This window comes from Rhinopithecus bieti, unplaced genomic scaffold, assembly GCF_001698545.2.
Source record: "Rhinopithecus bieti isolate Rb0 unplaced genomic scaffold, ASM169854v2 scaffold_68143, whole genome shotgun sequence".
Taxonomy (NCBI): Eukaryota; Metazoa; Chordata; class Mammalia; order Primates; family Cercopithecidae; genus Rhinopithecus; species Rhinopithecus bieti.
Window position 1 is genome coordinate 83167 of NW_016825478.1, and position 20418 is coordinate 103584.

At 39.6% G+C, this 20418-nt stretch overlaps 1 pseudogene; it reads right to left on the minus strand.

Moving 5' to 3' along the window:
* Window positions 1-19476: 19476 nt before the first annotated feature.
* Window positions 19477-20314, minus strand: LOC108522680 (borealin pseudogene; annotated as a pseudogene).
* Between the last annotated feature and the right edge of the window lie 104 nt (window positions 20315-20418).

Genomic DNA, 20418 nt, shown 5'->3' on the forward strand with positions numbered 1-20418 from the left:
TTCCTTCCTTTCTTTCTCTCTCTCTCTCTTCCTCTCCCTCTCTCTCTCTCTCTCTCTCCTCTCTCTCTCTCTCTCTCTCTCTCTTTCTTCCTCTCTCTCTCTCTCTATCTATCTATTTAGCGATGGAGTCTCCCTCTGTCGTCCAGGTTGGAGTGCAGAGGCACCATTCCTGCTCACTGCAACCTCTGCTTCCCAGGTTCAAGCAATTCTCCTGTCTCAGTCTTCCGAGTAGCTGAGATTACAGGCGCCCGCCACCATGATTGGCTAATTTTTGTATTTTTAGTAGAGATGGGGTTTCACCATGTTAGCCAGGATGGTCTCAAACTCCTGACCTCAAGTGATCCACTCACCCCAACCTTCCCAAAGTGCTGGAATTATAGGTGTGAGCCACCATGCCTGGCCAATCTTTTTCTGAATGTGCTCTCTTCAAGCTAATATCTAGATTCAATATAATGTCAATCAAAATTCCAAATTTTGGGGGAACTTGATAAGCTGATTATAATTTATATGAAAATGTAAAGGCCCAAGAATAGCCAAGACTTTCCTAAGAATACATTCTTTCTTAACAGATATCAGCACTTATGATGAAAATTATAGTAATTAATCTAGTGTAGTGCTGGTAAAAGCATAAACAAGTAGACAAAGGGCATAGAATAGAGTTTGGAAACAGACTCTCATGCATATGCGGTCACTTTAAGAAAAAAGGAGCAGAGGGGATTTCTTTTCAAGAAATTGGTGCTGAATCCATTGGATACTCATTTGGAAAAAAAATTAAGCTAGACTCCTACATCACACTACATGCAAATCAATTGCAGGCTGGGCACAGTGGCTCACACCTGTGATCCCAGTACCTTGGGAGGCCAAGGCAGGTGGATCACTTGAGGTCAGGAGTTTGAGACCAGTCTGGCAAACATGGTAACCCTGTGTCTCTCAAAATAGATAAAAATTAGCCAGGCGTGGTAGTGTCACCTGTAATCCCAGCTACTCGGGAGGCTGAGGTGGGAGAATCGCTTGAACCCGGGATGCGGAAGTTGAAGTGAGCTGAGATCATGTCACTGCACTCCAGCCTGGATGACAGAGTGAGACTCTGTCTTCAAAATAATAATAACAATAATAATAATAAACTGTAGATAGACCATAGTCCTGAATATGAAAAGGTAAAAACAATAAATCTTTTAGAAATACTCTGTTCATGTATGACTATTGAGCATTTGAGATGTGCTATTAAGTGTAAAATTTGCACTGGATTTTAAGCACTTAGTAGGAAAAAAACTTAAAATATCTGTATTTTAACATTAAAATTTTGAAATAATAATTTGGATATACTGAGTTAAACATTACTAAAATTAGTTTTATCTGATTATTTTGTTCTCTTAATGTGAATACTAGATAATTTTAAATTGCATGTGTGGCTTCCTATTTTTATTGGACAGCACTAATCTAGAGGGTAATAGAGACATATATCTTCAGGACACCAAATTAGGAAACGGTCTGTTAAATTGCCTTTCAAAAGCATGAATCGGGCCAGGTGCGGTAGGTCACACCTGTAATCCCAGCACTTTGGGAGGCTGAGGTGGGCAGAACACCTCACGCTGGGAATTCAAGATCAGCCTCACCAACATAGAGAAATCCTGTCTCTACTAAAAATACAAAATTAGCCAGGAGTAGTGGTGCACGCCTCTAATCCCAGCTACTTGGGAGGCTGAGGCAGGAGAATAGCTTGAACCTGGGAGGTGGAGGTTGCGGTGAGCCGAGTTTGCACCATTGCACTCTAGCCTGGGCAACAAAAGCAAAACTCCATCTCAAAAAAAAAAAAAAAAAAAAGCATGAATCATAAAGGAAAAGACTAATAGATTAATATTTGACCACACTGAAATTTTGCTGTCAAAAAGACATAACTAAAAGACTAAAAAGCCACAGAGAAGAAAATACATTTGCAGCACCCACAACTCTGAAAGGACTTACGTCAATAATATATAAACTCCAGCCAATTGATAAAGAAAAGACAACCCAGTAGAAACATAGGAAAACATTTGGAACAGATGCTTCACAGAAGAGAATCATTAAATGACCATTAAATACAAAAAAGTGTTCAGCCTCATTAATAAATCAGAAAATGCACATTAAAACCATAATGAGATACCACTACAAACCCACCAGAATTACTACAATTAAAAGAGTCAAGAAGATTGTGGAACAACAAGAATATATATTTAATCTTGCTTTTAAATGTCTCTCTCTAAATATAAATGTGCACCCAGAGACATCTAAAAACAATGGGCATGACAGCATTATTTGTAATAGCCCAGGCTGAAACAACCCAATGTCCATTCGCAGTTGAAGGACTAAATAAACTGTGGTGTATCACAGAAGGGCACAGTACACAGTAATGAAAAAAAAAGAAACCACAGCTATATATAGCAGTGTAAATGAATCTCATAAGCATAATGTTGAGCAAAAGAAGCCCAACACAAAAGCATGCAAACTGCATAATTCCATTTATATAAGGTTAAAAACTAAAACAAAAACAAAGCCAGTTAAGGGGATCTACAGTGTTAGAAGTCAGGATGGGGGTTCCCTTCAGGAGGAAAGAGAAGACAGTGTTTGGGAAGGGCTGTGGGGGGATTCTGGGGTGCTGTCAATGTTCTGTTTCTTGACTTGTGTGTTACAAATGTATATTTTGTGCTGGGTGCAGTGGCTGATGCCTGTGATCCCAGCACTTTGGGAGGCAGAGGCGGGTAGATCACCTGAGGTTAGGAATTCGAAACCAGCCTGGCCAACGTAGTGAAACGCCCTCTCTACTAAAAATACAAAAACTTAGCAGGGCATGGTGGCAGGCGCCTGTAATCCCAGCTACTTCGGAGGCTGAGGCAAGAGAATGGCTTGAACCTGGGAGGTGGAGGTTGCAGTGAGCTGAGACTACACCACTGCACTCATCCTGGGCAACAAGAGCAAAACTCTATCTCAAAAACAAAAAAAAAGTGTATTATGTGATGAATTCGTGTGATCTATGTATTTTTGAGGAAAGTGTCTTTCTGTGATGCACAATAAAAGGTTTTGTTTTTATTTTGTATTATTTCAAAATATTTTTAAAAATATCTAAATATGCTATTTTAGATATCCAAAATTTCTATGATGGTTTCACTTTTCCATCATAACATCTTTGCAGTTAAATCAATTAATGTCTTTGGGAGGCTGAAGCGGACAGATCATCTGAAGTCAGGAGTTTGAGACCAGTCTGACCAACATGGTGAAACTCTACCTCTATTAAAAAGACAAAATATTAGCCAGATGTAGTGGTGCATACGTGTATTCCCAGCTACTCAGAAGGCTGAGACAGAAGAATCACTTGAACCTGGGAGGTGGAGGTTGCAGTGAGCCGAGATTGCACCACTGCACTCCAGCCTGGGCAACAAGAGTGAAACTCCATCTCAAAAAAAAAAAAAAAAAAAAAAAAATCAGTTAATGTGATTACATCAATCAATTTTTGTGGTTGGGTTGGTTCTGTGATTGAGTCATTTTGTGCTTAGATCAAGCCCAGCCCTGACAGCCTTTAAGAGTGCCAATAAGTATATATATTCGTGTAATTTTTTAAATATAATCAACTTTTATTTTAGATTCAGAGAGTCCATGTGCAGATTTGTTACATGAGTATATCGTGTGATGCTGAGGTTTGGGGTATGAATGATCCCATCACCCAGATAGTGAGCATAGTACCCAACAGGTAGTTTTTCTGTCCTTGCCTTCCCTATCTCTTTGCTCTGCCCCCTCCAGTAGTACCCTGTGTCTGCTCTTCCCATCTTTATGTCCATATGTACCCAATGTATGTTCATATGTCCCACTTGTAAATAAGAGCATGCAGCACTTGGTTTTCTGATGCTACGTTAATTTTCTTAGGATGATGGCCTCTAGCTATGTCCATGTTGCTGCAAAAGACATGTTCTTTTTTATGGCTGTGTAGTATTTTACAGTGTAAATGTACCACATTTTCTTCATCCAATCCACCATTGATGGGCATCTAAGTTGACTCCATGTCTTTATTAGTGTGAATAGTGCTGGGATAAACATACAAGTGAATGTGCCTTTTTGGTAGAATGATTTATTTTCTTTTGGGTATATACCAAGTAATGAGATTGCTGGGTAAATGGTAGTCCCAGGCAGATTGCTTGAGGCCAGGAGTTTGCAACCAGACTGGGCAACATGGCAAAACCCCGTTTCTACTAAAAATACAAAGAAATTAGCTGGGCATGGTGGCACATGCCTGTAGCCTCAGCCACTTGGGAGGCCAAGATGGGAGAATCACTTGAACCCAAGAGACGGAGGTTTCAGTGAGCTGAGATCACACCACTGCACTCCAGCCTGGGTGACAGAACAGGACTCTGTCTCAAAAAACAAACAAACAAACAAAAAGACAATGTGAGAATACTGAAAGCTCAGAGACAAGAGCAACTTTCACAGACAAGGGATCTGGATAACATTAGCAGCTGATTTCTCAGCAGAAACCTTGAAGGCCATAGGCAGTGGATTATATATTTAAAATAATGAAGAAATTTGTCAATTGAGAAATCTACAGCTGGAAAACTTGTCCTTCAAAAATGAGGGAGAAATTAAGACATTTCCAGATTTTGTTTTTTTAACGCTGAAAAAAATCCATTTATCTCTAAATCTGTCATACAAGAAGTGTTAAAGTCCTTCAGATTGAAATAAATGAGCTCTAGGCAGTAACCATATAAGCAAATAAGCAAGCTATATGAATATATAAAGCTCTCTGGTAAATACGTAAACAAACATAAAAACAGTATTATTGTAATTTTGGTTTGTAACTGCTTTTATTTTCTACAGGATTTAAAAGACAAATGCATAAATTGTAATTATAAATCTGTTAGGTGGTATACAGTGAATAAAGATATAATTTGTTACATCAATAACATAAAAACAGTAGAGCTATATAGCAGTAGAATTTTGGTATGTGATTGAACTTAAGTTGAAATAAATTCTAATTAGAATGGTATAACTCTAGGATGTTATGTGTAATTCTCATAGTAACCAAAAATGAAATATACATAGAATATAAACAAAAGAAAATGAGAATGGAAACAAAATGTGTCACTACAAAAAAAAAAAAAATCAACTAAAGATAAAAGAACTAAATAATTGAGAAAATAGCAAAAATCAGTAACTCTGACTTATAAAAACTTTCCATGCTACATAAATCTGGAAACTCTGTTTCACATAATACTGGAGCTGAAAGAGACAAATATTTACTTATAAAGCTAAAAGTTATATAGGAAACAAACACTAATTTTTTTTAGAAAAAATTATGAAAAGTATAAAAATATGCCTTATACTGTTATAACATCATGTTTTATAGCTCTGGGAAAATAGAAAATAAAATGTTCTGTTACCATGAATCCTTCTGTGCCCCCCAAAAACCCTATGGATTATATCATTATTACCTAAAAAGTCTATTCTCAAATGCAGCAGAGTGATAATTATTTTTTTTGAGATGGAGTTTCGCTCTGTCGCTCAGGTTGGAGTGCAGTGGCGTGATCTCAGCTCACTGCAAGCTCCGCCTCCCAGGTTCACGCCATTCTTCTGCCTCAGCCTCCCGAGTAGCTGGGACTGCAGGTATCTGCCACTACGTCCAGCTAATTTTTTGTATTTTTTTTAGTAGAGACAGGGTTTCACCGTGTTAGCCAGGATGGTCTTGATCTCCTGACCTTGTCATCTGCCCGCCTTGGCCTCCCAAAGTGCTGGGATTATAGGCATTAGTCACCAAGCCCGGCCCAGAGTGATAATTTTTACGAGGTAGATATTATTTTTAGATATGGAATAATATTGGTGATTTCAGTTTTAATAACATTGGATTAAGATGAAAGAATGAGAAGATAAAAGATCCCTCAGTAATATAACTCACAAACATGTTCAAAAGCAATAAGAAGTTACATTATCTTTCGAAAATCAATATATCTGCATTTTTAATGTATGCATATAGCATAGCTAATGCACTATTGCTGGGTCCATTTATTCAATGAATAATTGCCACTACATGTCAATTTTTTGATAAAAATGTAAATCAGTACAGCTATTATGAAAAACAATATGGGACTTCATTAAACAATTGCTGAACCATATGGTTCAGCAACACCACTAATAGTTACATATTCAAAGGAAATAAAATCAGTGTGTCAAAGAGATATCTACACTTTCATGTTTATTGCAGCATTAATTGACAATAATCAATATATGTAATCAACCCTAAGAGAACACATAGTTGAGATATGGAAAAGAAACTAATCTCCAGAAAGAAAAAAGAAGCAGACATACAGGAATAAGGTTCACAACTAAGGGAAGTGAAGTGGAAGAGAAAGAGAAAATTTAAATGGTTGCTTTGGCGTCTGGTCACTTCCTAGTTTTGATTTAAGTCTTCATGAGATCCAGCTATGTCTGTTGTCCTTGGATACCATGACTTACCCATGTATACATCCAGACTTTTTTTCTATATCTAAGCTAATGATTTTTTTTTTTTTTTTTTTTTGAGGAGTCATCTCACTCTGTCGCCCAGGCTGGAGTGTAGTGACGCAATCTCGGCTCACTGTAACCTCTGCCTCCCAGGTTCAAGCAATTCTCCTGCCTCAGCCTCCCAAGTAGCTGGAATTAAAGGCATGCACTACCATGCCTGGCTAATTTTTGTATTTTTAGTTGAGACAGTGTTCCACCATGTTGGCCAGGCTCATCTAAAACTCCTGACCTTAGGTGATCTGCCTGCCTCCATCTCCCAAAGTGTTGGAATTAACAGGTGTGAGCCACTGTACCCGGCCAAAATTTTTATTACTTATAATTCAACTGTCTTTGAGTGAGACATCTGGCCTCTAGCACCTAATTACCATTTTATTTTTATGAAAAAGGAAGTTCATGTTCCAATTTACCTAATAAAACTAAATGTTCTTAAACTAAAGCCACCTACACTTGAGAGAAAGAAGAGAAAAAGAAATTACGGTTTCAAAAATATGTCTTCACCAAAAACGTATTTGTGGCAAATAATTAAAACTATATTAATAGCCTTTTTTTCCATTATTAGAAATGGCATGGAATAACATAAATAAATAATTTACGTAGTTTACCAACTTAAAATTTTCTCATTAATCAAGGCCAGCACTAGTCAATATTTGCTTATTTATAAAAGAGAAGACAATTTTCTAGTGTATTAATAGCATTAGACAGTATAAGACTCTTCTCAGAGTAAATAGCTTGGGTTTGTCACAAATTAAACTTTATGCATGAAAATTTAAATTGTAAATAAAATAAATAATTTTTTTTTTGTTTTTTTTTTTTGAGGCGGAGTCTCGCTCTGTCGCCCGGGCTGGAGTACTGTGCCGGATCTCAGCTCACTGCAAGCTCCGCCTCCCGGGTTCACGCCATTCTCCTGCCTCAGCCTCCCGAGTATCTGGGAGTACAGGCGCCCGCCACCTCGCCTGGCTAGTTTTTGTATTTTTTAGTAGAGACGGGGTTTCACCGTGTTAGCCAGGATGGTCTCGATCTCCTGACCTCGTGATCTGCCCGTCTCGGCCTCCCAAAGTGCTGGGATTACAGGCTTGAGCCACCGCGCCCGGCCAATAAATAAATTGTTATAAAATTATTTTAAGGGTTATTTAAATGGAAAATTATTTAAGTTCTCTAGAAAAAACATTATAGACTACAATTTTGTAAAGGCTATCTTCAAATCTACATGGTAAAAGCTACTTTTGAAAATAGCAAATATCCTCCAAAACATCAACTAAACTCTTGAGATTAAAACCCCAAATTAATAGGGCACCTAAAATTAATGCAAATTATATCAAACTGTCAGTACTGACCTCTTTTCAGCTTCTTTAAATGTTGCTTCTTTCTCCTTGACTCACTGCATAAATCTCTGTTTCAACTCTTCTTCTTCCCTCTGACATTGATTGTAGAACTCTTGTTTTTTGGCTTCAAAGGTTTCTTGAAAACTAAAGAGAAATGTGATATAGAGAGTACATGTAAAGAATACTACAATTTCCAACACTTGTATGAGTGAATTCTATCCCCACCACTTTCCAGTATATCATATCTTCTTCACATCTTTTGACAGTAAAATTCAGGGAAACCTCTAATGTATGAGACAATTGTCAAAAATTGTCTAAAATAAAGCAAAGAGCCTTTCAAAATATTATTAATTTAAGATAGTTAAATTTTGGGTGTCTGCAAAGAACAACAAATGATACAACTGAATTACATACACTACAGTGCCATATTTCCATATTTTTTTTGCAGCACAAGTCCTGTTCTTTTTTTTTTTTTTTTTGAGATAGAGTCTCACTTTGTTGCCCAGGCTGGAGTGCAGTGGCACAATCTCAGTTCACTGCAACCTCTGCCGCCCAGATTCAAGCAATTCTCCTGCCTCAGCCTCCCAAGTAACTGGGATTATGGGCACCCAGCACCACACCCAGCTAATTTTTTTTGTATTTTTAGTAGGGACAGGGTTTTACCATGTTGGCCAGGCTGATCTTAAACTCCTGACCTCAGGTGATCTGCCTGCCTCGACCTCCCAAAGTACTGGGCTTACAAGCAGGAGCCACTGCACCCAGTTCTATTCATCTTCAAGTTAGAGCAATATATCTGCTCTCAAATTTTTCTCATTTAACTTCCAGGACACTGCACTACTGCTTTTCAGCTGGTTCCTCCATCAAACTCTTCTTGATATCTTTTGTCAAACTTTGCTAATATTTTCCATCTTTTCTTTATCCTTTTTTTTTTTTTTTTTTTTTTTTTTTTGAGACCAAGTCTAGCTCTGTTGCCGAGGCTAGACTGTAGTAATGCGATCTCAGCTCATTGCAACCTCCACCTCCTGGGTTCAAGTGATTCTCCTGCCTCAGCCTCCCCAGTAGCTGGGATTACAGGTGCATGCCACCACGCCTGGCTAAATTTTTATTTTTAGTGGAGACAGCGTTTCACCATGTTGGCCAGGCTGGTCTCGAACTCCTGACCTCAGATGATCCAACTGCCTCGGCCTCCCGAAGTGCTGGGATTGCAGGCATGAGCCACCGTGCCCAGCCTATCCTTTCTTTCATATAATACATACACATTTCATATAAATACAAAAAATAGAACAAAATACTGGGTTTTTTTCTTCAATACACATTTCAGCATATACACATATTGAATACACATATTTCAGCATAAAAATGAGATCTCGCATTATGTTGTTCCTACTATCTCTATCTTCATCAAAAGATGATAAAAACACCTAACATTCAGGATGTTTTCTTTAGGATGGCTCAAGATGGGAGAAGTATAATTATTCTCATACCCAAATTGTTGTATCTTCTGCTTGTAGGGGACTCCTAAATCATCCATTTGGTTGTGCTGGCAATATTTTTACTCACCAGCAGGCTGATTGTCTGGGCCCACATCTGTAAAGCCCATTTTCTCCAGTTTTTGGTATAACTTTCATAGTGCTGAGTGTGGGTTTTTTCTTTTACATTTTCCATATTGGTACAAAGAAGCATATCTCAGAGCTTAACAAAGTCACAGTGATTTTCATTTTCCACTAGTAAAAAAATATAGTGAATCAACAACTCTCATTATCAATCCCTGACAATCATGAATGAATGAAATCATGAAATAATGAATGAACACATGAATAAAAAACACATTTAAAATAACACATAACTGAACAATTTGATCAATAGCTATAATTCTTTTAACCATGTAAGTATGGTTACACTATACATACCAACTATAGGCAGAGATGATTTATAGGTTAGCAAATTTGCTTTAAACTTATTACCTGAAGAACAAGCAGGAAAGAGTGAAATAATATTTTATATGCATATATGCTATTGGTTTTTATTAACAATTGTGTTAGTATGTTATAAACTACCTCTGGGTATTTTGGAGTGCTAACAGAATATGTAATATAACATCACTAGTGTAAATAATTTTATCAAAGTAAATTCTGCTAGCAAAAAGGCCTTACAATTGTACATACTTTAGTTGGAAAGATATTCCATGCAATTAGAAACTAAAAGAGGGAGCACAGAGAGCTATACTCCTATCACAGAAGACAGACTTGAAGTCAAAAACTGTAAAATGATATAAAGAAGGTCATCATATCACGACGAAGAGGTCAGTTCATCAAAAAACTAACAATTGTAAATATATATGCATCCAATATCAGAGCTTCTAAATATATAAGGCAAATATTAGTTGACTTGAGGGGGAGATACACTATATTACAATAATAGTAAGGGATTTACACACCCTACTTTCAGAAATGAATAGACTATCCAGACAGAACATCTGTTTAAAAATGTCAGCTTTAAACTACACTTTAGACCAAATAGACCTAATGGATATATGTAGAATATTTCATCCAACAGCAAAGTAATACGCATTTTTTTCAAACACAAGACATTCTTCAGGAGAGATTATATGTTAGGCCACAAAATAAGTCTTAATATATTTTAAAAGATTGAAATAAAAATGTGAGATGTCTTTTGACAGATCAATTTCATTCCACTAGGGTACATACCCAGAAGTGGTACTGCTGCATCATACAGTAATACTATTTCTAGTTTTTGAGGAACCTTCATATTATTTCCCAAAATGACTGTACCAAGTTAAATTCCCAACAGTGATGTTTAAGAATTCCCTTTTCTCTTTGAAACGTATATACACTGCTGGTGGGAATACAAATTAGTTCAGCCATCGTGAAAAGCAGTTTGATAATTTCTTTTCTTTTCTTTTTTTGAGACAGAGTTTCACTCTTGTCACTCAGGCTGGAGGGCAGCAGTGTGATCTCGGCTCACTGCAACCTCCGCCTCTTGGGTTCAAGTGATTCTCTGGCCTCAGCCTCTAGAGTAGCTGGGATTACAGACATCCACCACCACACCCAGCTAATTTTTGTATTTTTAGTAGAGGTGGAGTTTCACCATGTTGACTAGGCTGGTTTCAAACTCCTGACCTCAAGTGATCCACCCTCTTCAGCCTCCCAAAGTGCTGGGATTACAGATGTGAGCCACCACGACTGGCCTGACAATTTCTGAAAGAAGTTAAAACAGAACTACCATTTGACACAGCAAACCCATTACCAGGTTTATACCCAAAGGAATATATATTGTTCTATCATAAAGACACAGGCATGTGTATCACAGCACTTGTCACAATAACAAAGACAGAATCAACCTAAATGCCCATCAATGGAGACTAGGTAGAGAAAATGTACATACACACCATGGAATACTGCACAGCCTTAAAAAAAAAGAACAGGATCATGTCCTTTGTAGCAACATGGATGGAGCTGAAGCCATTATCTGAAGCAATGTAATGCAGGAACAGAAAACCAAATACCACACACTCTCATTTATAAGTGGGAGATAAATATTGAGAACACATGAACACAAAAAGGGAACAACAGATGCTGGGGCCTCCTTGAGGGAGGGAGGACAGTGAGGATAGAAAAGGTACTATGCTTACTCTTTTTTTCTTTTTCTTTTTTAGTGTATATGCTACCGAAGCGAGCACTTTTTTCTGTTGGTTTGAGATGGACTCTCTCTCTGTTACCGAGTGCAATGGTGCGATCTTGGCTCATTGCAACCTCCGCCTCCCAGGTTCAAGTGATTCTCCCGCCTCAGCCTCTTAAGTAGCTGGGATTACAGGTGCCCACCACCATGCCCGGCTAATTTTGGTTATTTTTTAGTAGAGAGAGAGTTTCGACATGTTGGTGAGGCTAGGCTCAAATCCTGACCTCAGATGATCCAACCGCCTTGGCCTGACAAAGTGCGGGGATTACAGACTCGAGCCACTGCATCCGGCCAGTACTATGCTTATTATCTGTGTGATGAAATAATCTGTACACCAAACCCCCATGACATGCAATTTACCTATACAACAAACTTGCACATGTACCCCTGAACCAAAAATACAAATTTTTTTTTAAAAAAGAATTCTTTTCTCCACATGCTTGCCAGCACTGGTGATGGTTTGTCTTTCTGATAACAATCATTCTAACAGACATGAGGTGATACCTCATCATGTGTTTAGTTCGCATTTTCCTGATGATTAGAGATGCTATTTTTTTTCATATTTCTTTTGGCCATTTGTATTTCTTCTTTTGAGAAATGCCTGTTCAGATCCTTCATCCATTTTTCATTGTGTTATTTTGTTATTTGTTTTCTTGCTATTGAGTTGTTAGAGTCATGGCAAAAGTATTATATATTTTGAACATTAGTCCCTTATCAGATGTATAATTTGAAAATATTTTTTCCAATTTGTGGGTTGTATCTTCATGCTATTAGTTATTTCTTTTGGTTTTGTTGCTGGTGCTTTTGAAGTTTTTTGTTTGTTTGTTTGTTTGTTTTTTGAGGTGGAGTCTCACTCTGTTGCCCCAGCTGGAGTGCAGTGGCAAGATCTCGGCTCACTGCAATCTCCGCTTCCTGGGTTCAAGTCATTCTCCTGCTCAGCCTCCTGGGTAGCTGGTATTATGGGCACCCACCACCACACCCAGCTAATTTTTATATTTTTAGTAGAGACGAGGTTTCACCATGTTGGTCAGGCTGGTTTGAAATTCCTGAAATCAGGTGATCCACCCGCCTCAGCCTCCCAAAGTGCTGGGATTACAGGCATGAGTAACTGCACCCGGCCAGCTTTTGGAATTCTATTCAAGAAATAATTGTCATGATCAATGTCATGGAGCTTTGCCCCTATGTTTTGTTCTAATAGCTTTACAATTTCAAGTATTAAGACTTTTATCCATTTTGAGTTGATTTTTGTACATGTTGTGAGATAAGAGTAAAGTTTTATTTTTCCGCATGTGAATATCCAGTTTAACCAATACTATTTATTGAAAAGATCATACTGTACCCAGTATGTGTTCTTGGCACCTTGGTCAAAAATCAATGGACTATAACTACTTAAGTTTATTTATGAACATTCTATCCTGTTACATTGATTGATGTGTTTGCTTTTATGCCAGTGCCATGCTGTCTGGATTACAATCACTTTATAATATATCTTGAAATCAAGGAATACAATGCTTTCAGCTTTGTTGTTTTCTGCTCAAGACTGTTTTCACTATGCAGGGTTTTTTTCTAGTTCCGTATCATTTTAGGATTTTTTCCTATTTGTGTTAAAAATGACTTGGGAATTTTGATAGGAATGGTATTATATCTGTAGACCACTTTGGGTAATATGGACATTTTAATAATATTATTTCTTCTAATCCATGAACATGGGGTAACTTTCCATTTATTTGTGTCTTCTCCAATATTTTTTAAACACAAAACCAGAATTTATTGAAAGCAGGGACTAGCTCTGATTAGAATAAATCAGCTTAGAGATACCATTACTCAGAAGAACAATACATATAAAAAATACATATATATATATAGTAGATACACAATACATACAAAAATCTCAAGGAAAGGAGAATAAAAGAACTCAAAAGAATTCAACTTGAATAGGACTATATTACAAACATGGTCTTGTTGCAAAGTAATAAATAATACTACAAAGAGCCCTACTTGAGAAAACTATGTGCCTTCAAGCCTGTGAGTGAGGACTGTAGTTCTCAAATTCTTAGAATACAGCACATGATTCTCTGGGGCACAGAGGCTGGCTGCAGCACGAGGGCCTCACTGCTGACTCCATTTAACAAAGTCCATGCCCAAGGCACAGGCTAAACACAGGGAATGAGGCCACCAGGCAAATCACACCCGCCCCTGCCAACAGGAGCTCCACAAAAGAGAAGTGCTTACTGAAACCTACAGACTTGGCAGGGAACACTGGGCCATAGATAGCTTAGAGATGATTATTTTGTGATCAATCACATAAAAAACCTAGAATCTAAGCTCTACAATTCCCTTACCCAAACTCCCACTGACTAGTGAGGTAGAAGAGCAAGACATGGAAGCTGTCTCCAAACCAGTATTTGGTCTTCAGTAAACAGAGATAAACATAAAACACTGTGTTGACTGGGCACAGTGGCTCCCACCTGTAATCCCAGCACTTCAGGAGGCCGAGACAGGCAGATCACTTGAGGTCAGGAGTTCAAGACCAGCCTGGCCAATGTGGTGAAACCTCATCTCTACTAAAAATACAAAAATTATCCAGGTGTAGTGGCACATGCCTGTAATCCCAGCTACTTGGGAGGCTGAGGCAGGAGAATTTCTGCAATCTGGGAAATGAAGGTTGCAGTGAGCCAAGATCATGCCACTATACTCCAGCCTCAGTGACAGATTGAGACTCCATTTCAAAAAAAGGAAAACAAACAAACAAACAAACACTGTTTCACAAGTGGGTTTCGAAAGAACTACTGGGCACAGCAGGTGAAAGACCCCAAAGTCCCATTGAGCACCTCCAATAGCAGGAGGAGGAAGAAAGGGAGGAGGGGGAGGAGAGATGAGTACCGGAGGGGAGATGTGCGTGTTCCCTGCTGAGGTTACTGCTGCCAACTGTCCTGATCTGATGATTTGCACAGTGCCCCCCGCTTTCTGGACCAGCCCTCTCGTGGCCCAAAGCGCACTTCTCTGAGCCCAAACCTCCCAGTCTCAAGCACAGAGAACAGAAATGCCAGATGCAAAGGCTCTCTGGGTAGGGGTGGTGGAGGGAGTCTTCCGGAGAACACAGGGTTCTTGTGCACCACCTCGGTTGCAGGCAGGGCAGGGCAAAGAGGATGCTGAGGTACAGTGGGCAGAAGGCAGCAGCTCAGAGGGCAGGGAGGATTCAGCTGGAGACTGATAGGATGTTTCCACAGCAGGGCCCCTGCAAGCAACTGCTGGAGTCAGCTGGGATGGAGGGCTGAAGAGCACAGCCCTACCTAACGGGTGTGGGAACAGCATGTCTCCCCTTCCTGAATTCCCACAGGCGGGTTTGAGCGAAAATTTGTTGTAATTTTTTAGTGTGGCGAGGGATGTGTTGTATGATTAGTTATTGATATGTCTTACAAGCATGAATTAAATAACACCTTATGGTAGTTATGCGGGGTCGGAATATTGGATGTAAGGTGCGATTAATAACGGTATGGACCAGGAATCAAAGACAGGTTCCGCGGCATGTGGTGTGGCGGGGCCAGCATTCTGCGATGGGGTCGCGTGCATACCCGAGATAAAAGATACCAAATGCATGGAGAGCTCCCGTGACTGGTTAATAGGGTGATAGACTCGTGATCCATCGAGATGTCTTATGTAAGGGGAACGTGTGGGCGATCTTGACTATATGGTCCTGAGGTAAGAACCAGATGCCGGATACAGTTCAGTATAGCTACCCCCACGAGTTATGGGCCCGGAGCGAGGAGAGTAGCACTCTTGTGCGGGATATTGATTTCACGGAGGATGGTGAACAAGGGACACCTAACTGCGGGGGGTACCCGTGGCGACGAGAATTGATTTGACTGAAATGTGCTATGTCCAGTGAACGATGTAATGTATTATGTATGGTAAGTGAATAATTAGGTTAGTTGATATTCCAGTGGTGTTACTTGGGCTTTGAGGCTTGATGGTATGTGTTATAGTTGACTGATTTATGAGAGTTCTTGCTTGTAAGCATGTTTTCAAGGATGATTATGTAAGTATGTAAAAATATGTGCTATGTACAGTTAAGCATTTATAGTACTATATAATATACATGTTGACTAGCAGTAAGGCGCGAATTACATAGGAGCACATTAAAATAAATTGGTACTTAAATTGTGTTTAAAGTTTGCACCCCTTAGAATACAGAAAGTAGTTTAAGTTAGAATGCCAGTTTTGGGTGTTGGTGGTGAAGTTGAGTACTTACTTTCTGAATTGCCCTAGGGAGAAGTTTCCATTTCCGGTTTATAAGACTGGTGTATTGGTTTGTACTATGAGGGCAAGTTCACTTGAGTAGGTTGTTTTCGGTTAGGGAGGCAAGTGGTATTAGGATTAGGATTGTGGTGAAGTATATTATGGATGCTATCTGTCCGATAACGATAAAGGGTTGGTTTACTGGCTGACTTCCGATTCAAGTGAGGGTTAGTAGGGTTGTGGTTAGGAGTCAGAATAAAGACTGGCTGAGGGGGCGGAATGCTATACTTTGTTGTTTGGATTTATGTAGTATAGGTATGATGATTAGGATAAGGATTGATAGGAGGAGTGCTATGACCCCTCCTAGTTTATTGGGTACTGATCGTAGGATTGCATATGCGAATAGAAAATATCATTCTGGTTTAATGTGTGGAGGGGTTATTTAGTGGATTGGCTGGAGTGTAGTTATCTGGGTCGCTTAAAAGGTCAGGTGAGAATATTACTAATGTTATTAAGATAAGGAGGAGAAGGATTAGGCCTAGGATATCTTTGATTGTGTAGTAGGGGTGAAAAGTGATTTTGTCAGAGTGGGAGGAAATTCTGCAGGGGTTATTTGACCCTGTTTCATGTAGAAACAATAGGTGTAGGGTTGTGAGGGCTACAGTGATAAAAGGTAGGATGAAATGAAAGGTGAAGAATTGTGTGAGAGTGGGGTTGTCAATGGAGCATCCGCCTCAGACCCACTGGACGAGATTTGTTCCGATGTATGGAACTGCTGATAGTAGGTTTGTAATTACTGTAGCACCTCAAAATGATATTTGGCCTCATGGGAGGACATAGCCTATGAAGGCTGTTGCTATAGTTATGAGTAGAAGTATGATGCCAATGTTTCAGGTTTCCAGAAAGAGGAATGAGCCATAGTATAGGCCTCGGTTTACATGTAGAAAGAGACAGATAAAGAATATGGAGGCACTGTTAGCGTGGAGACAGCGAATGGTTCAGCCGTAGTTTACATCTCGGGTAATGTGTGCGATTGAGGAAAAGGCAGAGGAGATGTCTGGTGAATAGTGTATTGCTAGAAATAGGCCTGTAATAATTTGCAGAATTAGACAGGTTGCAAGGAGTGAGCCAAAGTTTCATCATATAGAAATGTTGGATGGGGTGGCTAAGTTGATGAGGGACTAGATTATTTTTATGATAGGATTAGATTTGCGTGTTGGGGTCATTAATGTTTTTGTAGTTGAAATACAACGATGATTTTTCATATCATTGGTCGTGGTTGAAGTCCATGTGGAAACTATGACATATATTTTATTTTTATTGAGTGTGCTATTAGTTATGGGGTTTGTGGGGTTTTCTTCTAAGCCTTCTCCTATTTATGGGGGTTTAGCATTAATTGTTAGCGGTGTGATTGGTTGTCTAATTATTTTAAACTATGGAGGAACTTACATGGGTTTAATGGTGTTTTAATTTATTTGGGGTTATAATAGTTGTTTTAGTTATACTACGGCTATGGCTATTGAAGAATACCCTGAATCATGGGGTTCAGGGTTTGAGGTTTTGGGGAGTCTTCTAGTGGGGTTAGTGATGGAGGTAGGATTAGTTTTATGAGTTTTAGATTTTGATGAGTTGGTAGTGGTAGTTAATTTTAGTAACATAGGAAGTTGGGTAATTTTTGAGGGGGAGGGGCCAGGGTTAGTTTGAGGGGATTCTATTGGTGCAGGTGCTTTATATGATTATGGGCGTTAGTGGTGGTTGCTGGTTGAACGTTGTTTGTTGGTGTGTATATTGTGATTGAGATTACTCGAGGCAATAGGTTATGTGATTAATAATAGAGTTAGGATGAGGGGAATGAGGAAGGAGAGAAAGTAAAATTTGATTATGCCTTTTTGAGTAGTTGTGATAATGGAGGTGATAATGTGGGTGTGAGAGATTGTCTTAGGTATGGATTTTTCTAGTCAGATCGAGTCTAGTAAAAGGGAAGCTAGATTTTGACTTATAAGTAGGTTTTGGTAAGAGGCTATGCGGTGGATTGTAATGGGAAAATATCCTAGTATATTAGAGAATTTGAGTATGTGTGATGGGGTGAATATTTTGTTTATTGGTTATGAGGGTGAGGTCTAGGGTTACTAGGAGACCTAGAGTAATTATGTATAGGGTTAGGAGTTTTAGGTGGTGGGGTACAGTTGATTGGGGAAGTGAGATAGGAGGGATGTTGTTGGTGATGAGAAATCCTGCGAGTAGACTACCGATTGTGAGGCGTTTGATTGGGTTTAACAGGGTAGGGTCGTTCTTGTTAATGTTAACTGAGGTTAGGAAGCGAGGTTGTCCTGTTAGGGTGAGTAAAATAGTTTGAGTGCTGTAGGCACTTGTTAGGGAAGTGGCAATGAGAGTAATAGATAGGGCTCAGGCGTTGGTATAGGATACGTTTGCGGTTTCGATGATAAGGTCTTTGGAATAGAAGCCTGTGAGAAAAGGCATGCCTGTGAGAGCTAGGTTGCTGATGGTTAGAGAAGTTGAAGTGAGGGGTATTGTTTTGAATAGTCCTCCTATTTTTTGAATATCTTGTTCATTGTTTAAGTTGTGAATAATAGATCCGGAACAAATGAATAGTATGGCTTTGAAGAAGGCATGGGTGCAGATGTGTAGGAATGCCAAGTATGGTTGGTTGATGCCGATAGTGACTATTATTAGGCCTAGTTGACTTAAGGTAGAGAAGGCTACAATTTTTTTGATACCATTTTGTGTTAGGGCACAGACTGCTGTGAATATGGTAGTAATGGCCCCCAGACACAGCGTAAGGCTTTGGATTAATGTGTTATTTTCCATTACAGGGTGAAAGTGGGTAAGTAGGAATACTCTGGCAACAACCATGGTGCTGGAATGGAGTAGAGCTGAAACTGGGGTTGGGCCTTCTATGGTGGAGGGTAGTCAAGGGTGTAGGCCAAGTTGAGCTGATTTTCCTGTTGCTGCTAGGAGAAGACCTACAAGTGGGAGGAGTTTTGGGTTGGAGTCTAGGATAAATATTTGTTGAAAGTCTCATGAGTTATAATGTAGGAGAAACCATGTTATGGTTAGGATAAAGCCGATGTCGCCAATGTGGTTGTATAGGATTGCTTGGACGGCTGCTGTGTTGGCGTCTGTTCGAGCGTGTCATCAGCGAATTAATAGGAAAGATATAACTCCTACGCCTTCTCATCCAATGAAAAGTTGGAAGAGGTTGTTAGCGGTAACTAGAATTAATATAGTGGTGAGGAAAATAAGAAGGTATTTAAAGAATTGGTTGATATTTGGATCTGAGTTTATGTACCATAATGAGAACTCTTTGCTTTGGAACTTCACACTCAAACAAGCCTGAAGGGAAGAAGTCTTGCCTGGGCACAGTGGCTCAAGCCTTAATCCCAGCACTTTTGGAGGCCAAGGCAGGGGGTTACCTGAGGTCAGGAGTTCGAGACCAGCCTGCCCAACATGGTGGAACCTTGTCTCTATTAAAAATACAACGATTAGCTGGGCATGGTGGAGGGTGCCTGTAATCCCAGATACTCAGGAGACTGAGGCAGGAGAATTTCTTGAACTCGGGAGGCAGAGGTTGCAGTGAACCAAGACCACGCTGTTGCACTCCAGCCTGGGTACAAGAGTGAAACTCTGTCCCAAGAAAAAAAAAAAAAAAGTCCACCGTGTCAACTTTGGCTTCTCATTTATGGGTCTGTATGTTGCTGCAGATTTGGGCAAGATGGTTGGAGAGCTTCTTAACGTTTCCCAAGGCCTCTGGATCTAGCTGGGCGATGTTAAGCCTCTGCAAGTCACTGGCCAATAATCACATGCGCTCTTCGCCATCCACTGGCACAGTGAGAAAGATCTCTTTGCTGTGGACAAGAGGGATGTCATTTCCTGAGATGTTGTAAATCCACTCTCCTGTGGCAGGAGTGTGCAGGCCAGGGATCATGAAGACCCTCGAGTCAAACCTGGGTGTCAGGCCTGGAGTTGGTTTCACTATGGACATGCCCAATCGGCCCAAAGATGGGGTAACAGTGATAGCACAGCTTGACTTTTCCCTTCTGTCTTTTCCTTGTACAGACTGAGTTCTCTTTTTGGATAGAGGACACCTTTTGACTCTTGCAGTTTGAAGATTGTTATGTTTATTTTCTTCTTCTTCCTCTTCCACTATCATTTCATCTACTTGTATCACCTTTCATGTTTTAGCAGGTTTCAGGGGTGTCTGAATAGCTTCCATGGTTAGTTTGTCTATTTTGGTGATATGCAGGTCAGCTGCTGCTGCCTCTTCCAATCTGTTTGTTTCCTCCAAGGGAGAAATAACCAAGCCATTCATCTTTGCGCAATGCCTCAGGGAGCTGCACGATCTGGATGTTGTAGACTTTATCCACCTCCTTGAAGAGGTTCTGCGTGTCTGACTCAACTTGCTTGATTCGTATTTCCATTTCACGGTAAAAGTCTTTAACAAAGGAGGTAAGCTTCCACTTCCCTAAGGAGTTGGTCTTGGCTACACAACTGGTGCCCTTCCTAGGAGCCATGGTGCTCAGTGGAGGCTGTCAGAAGCAACAGATATGGGCAGGAAGGCAAACTCTTCTCCAATTTTTTATTTTATTTTATTTTTTTATTATACTTTAAGTTCTAG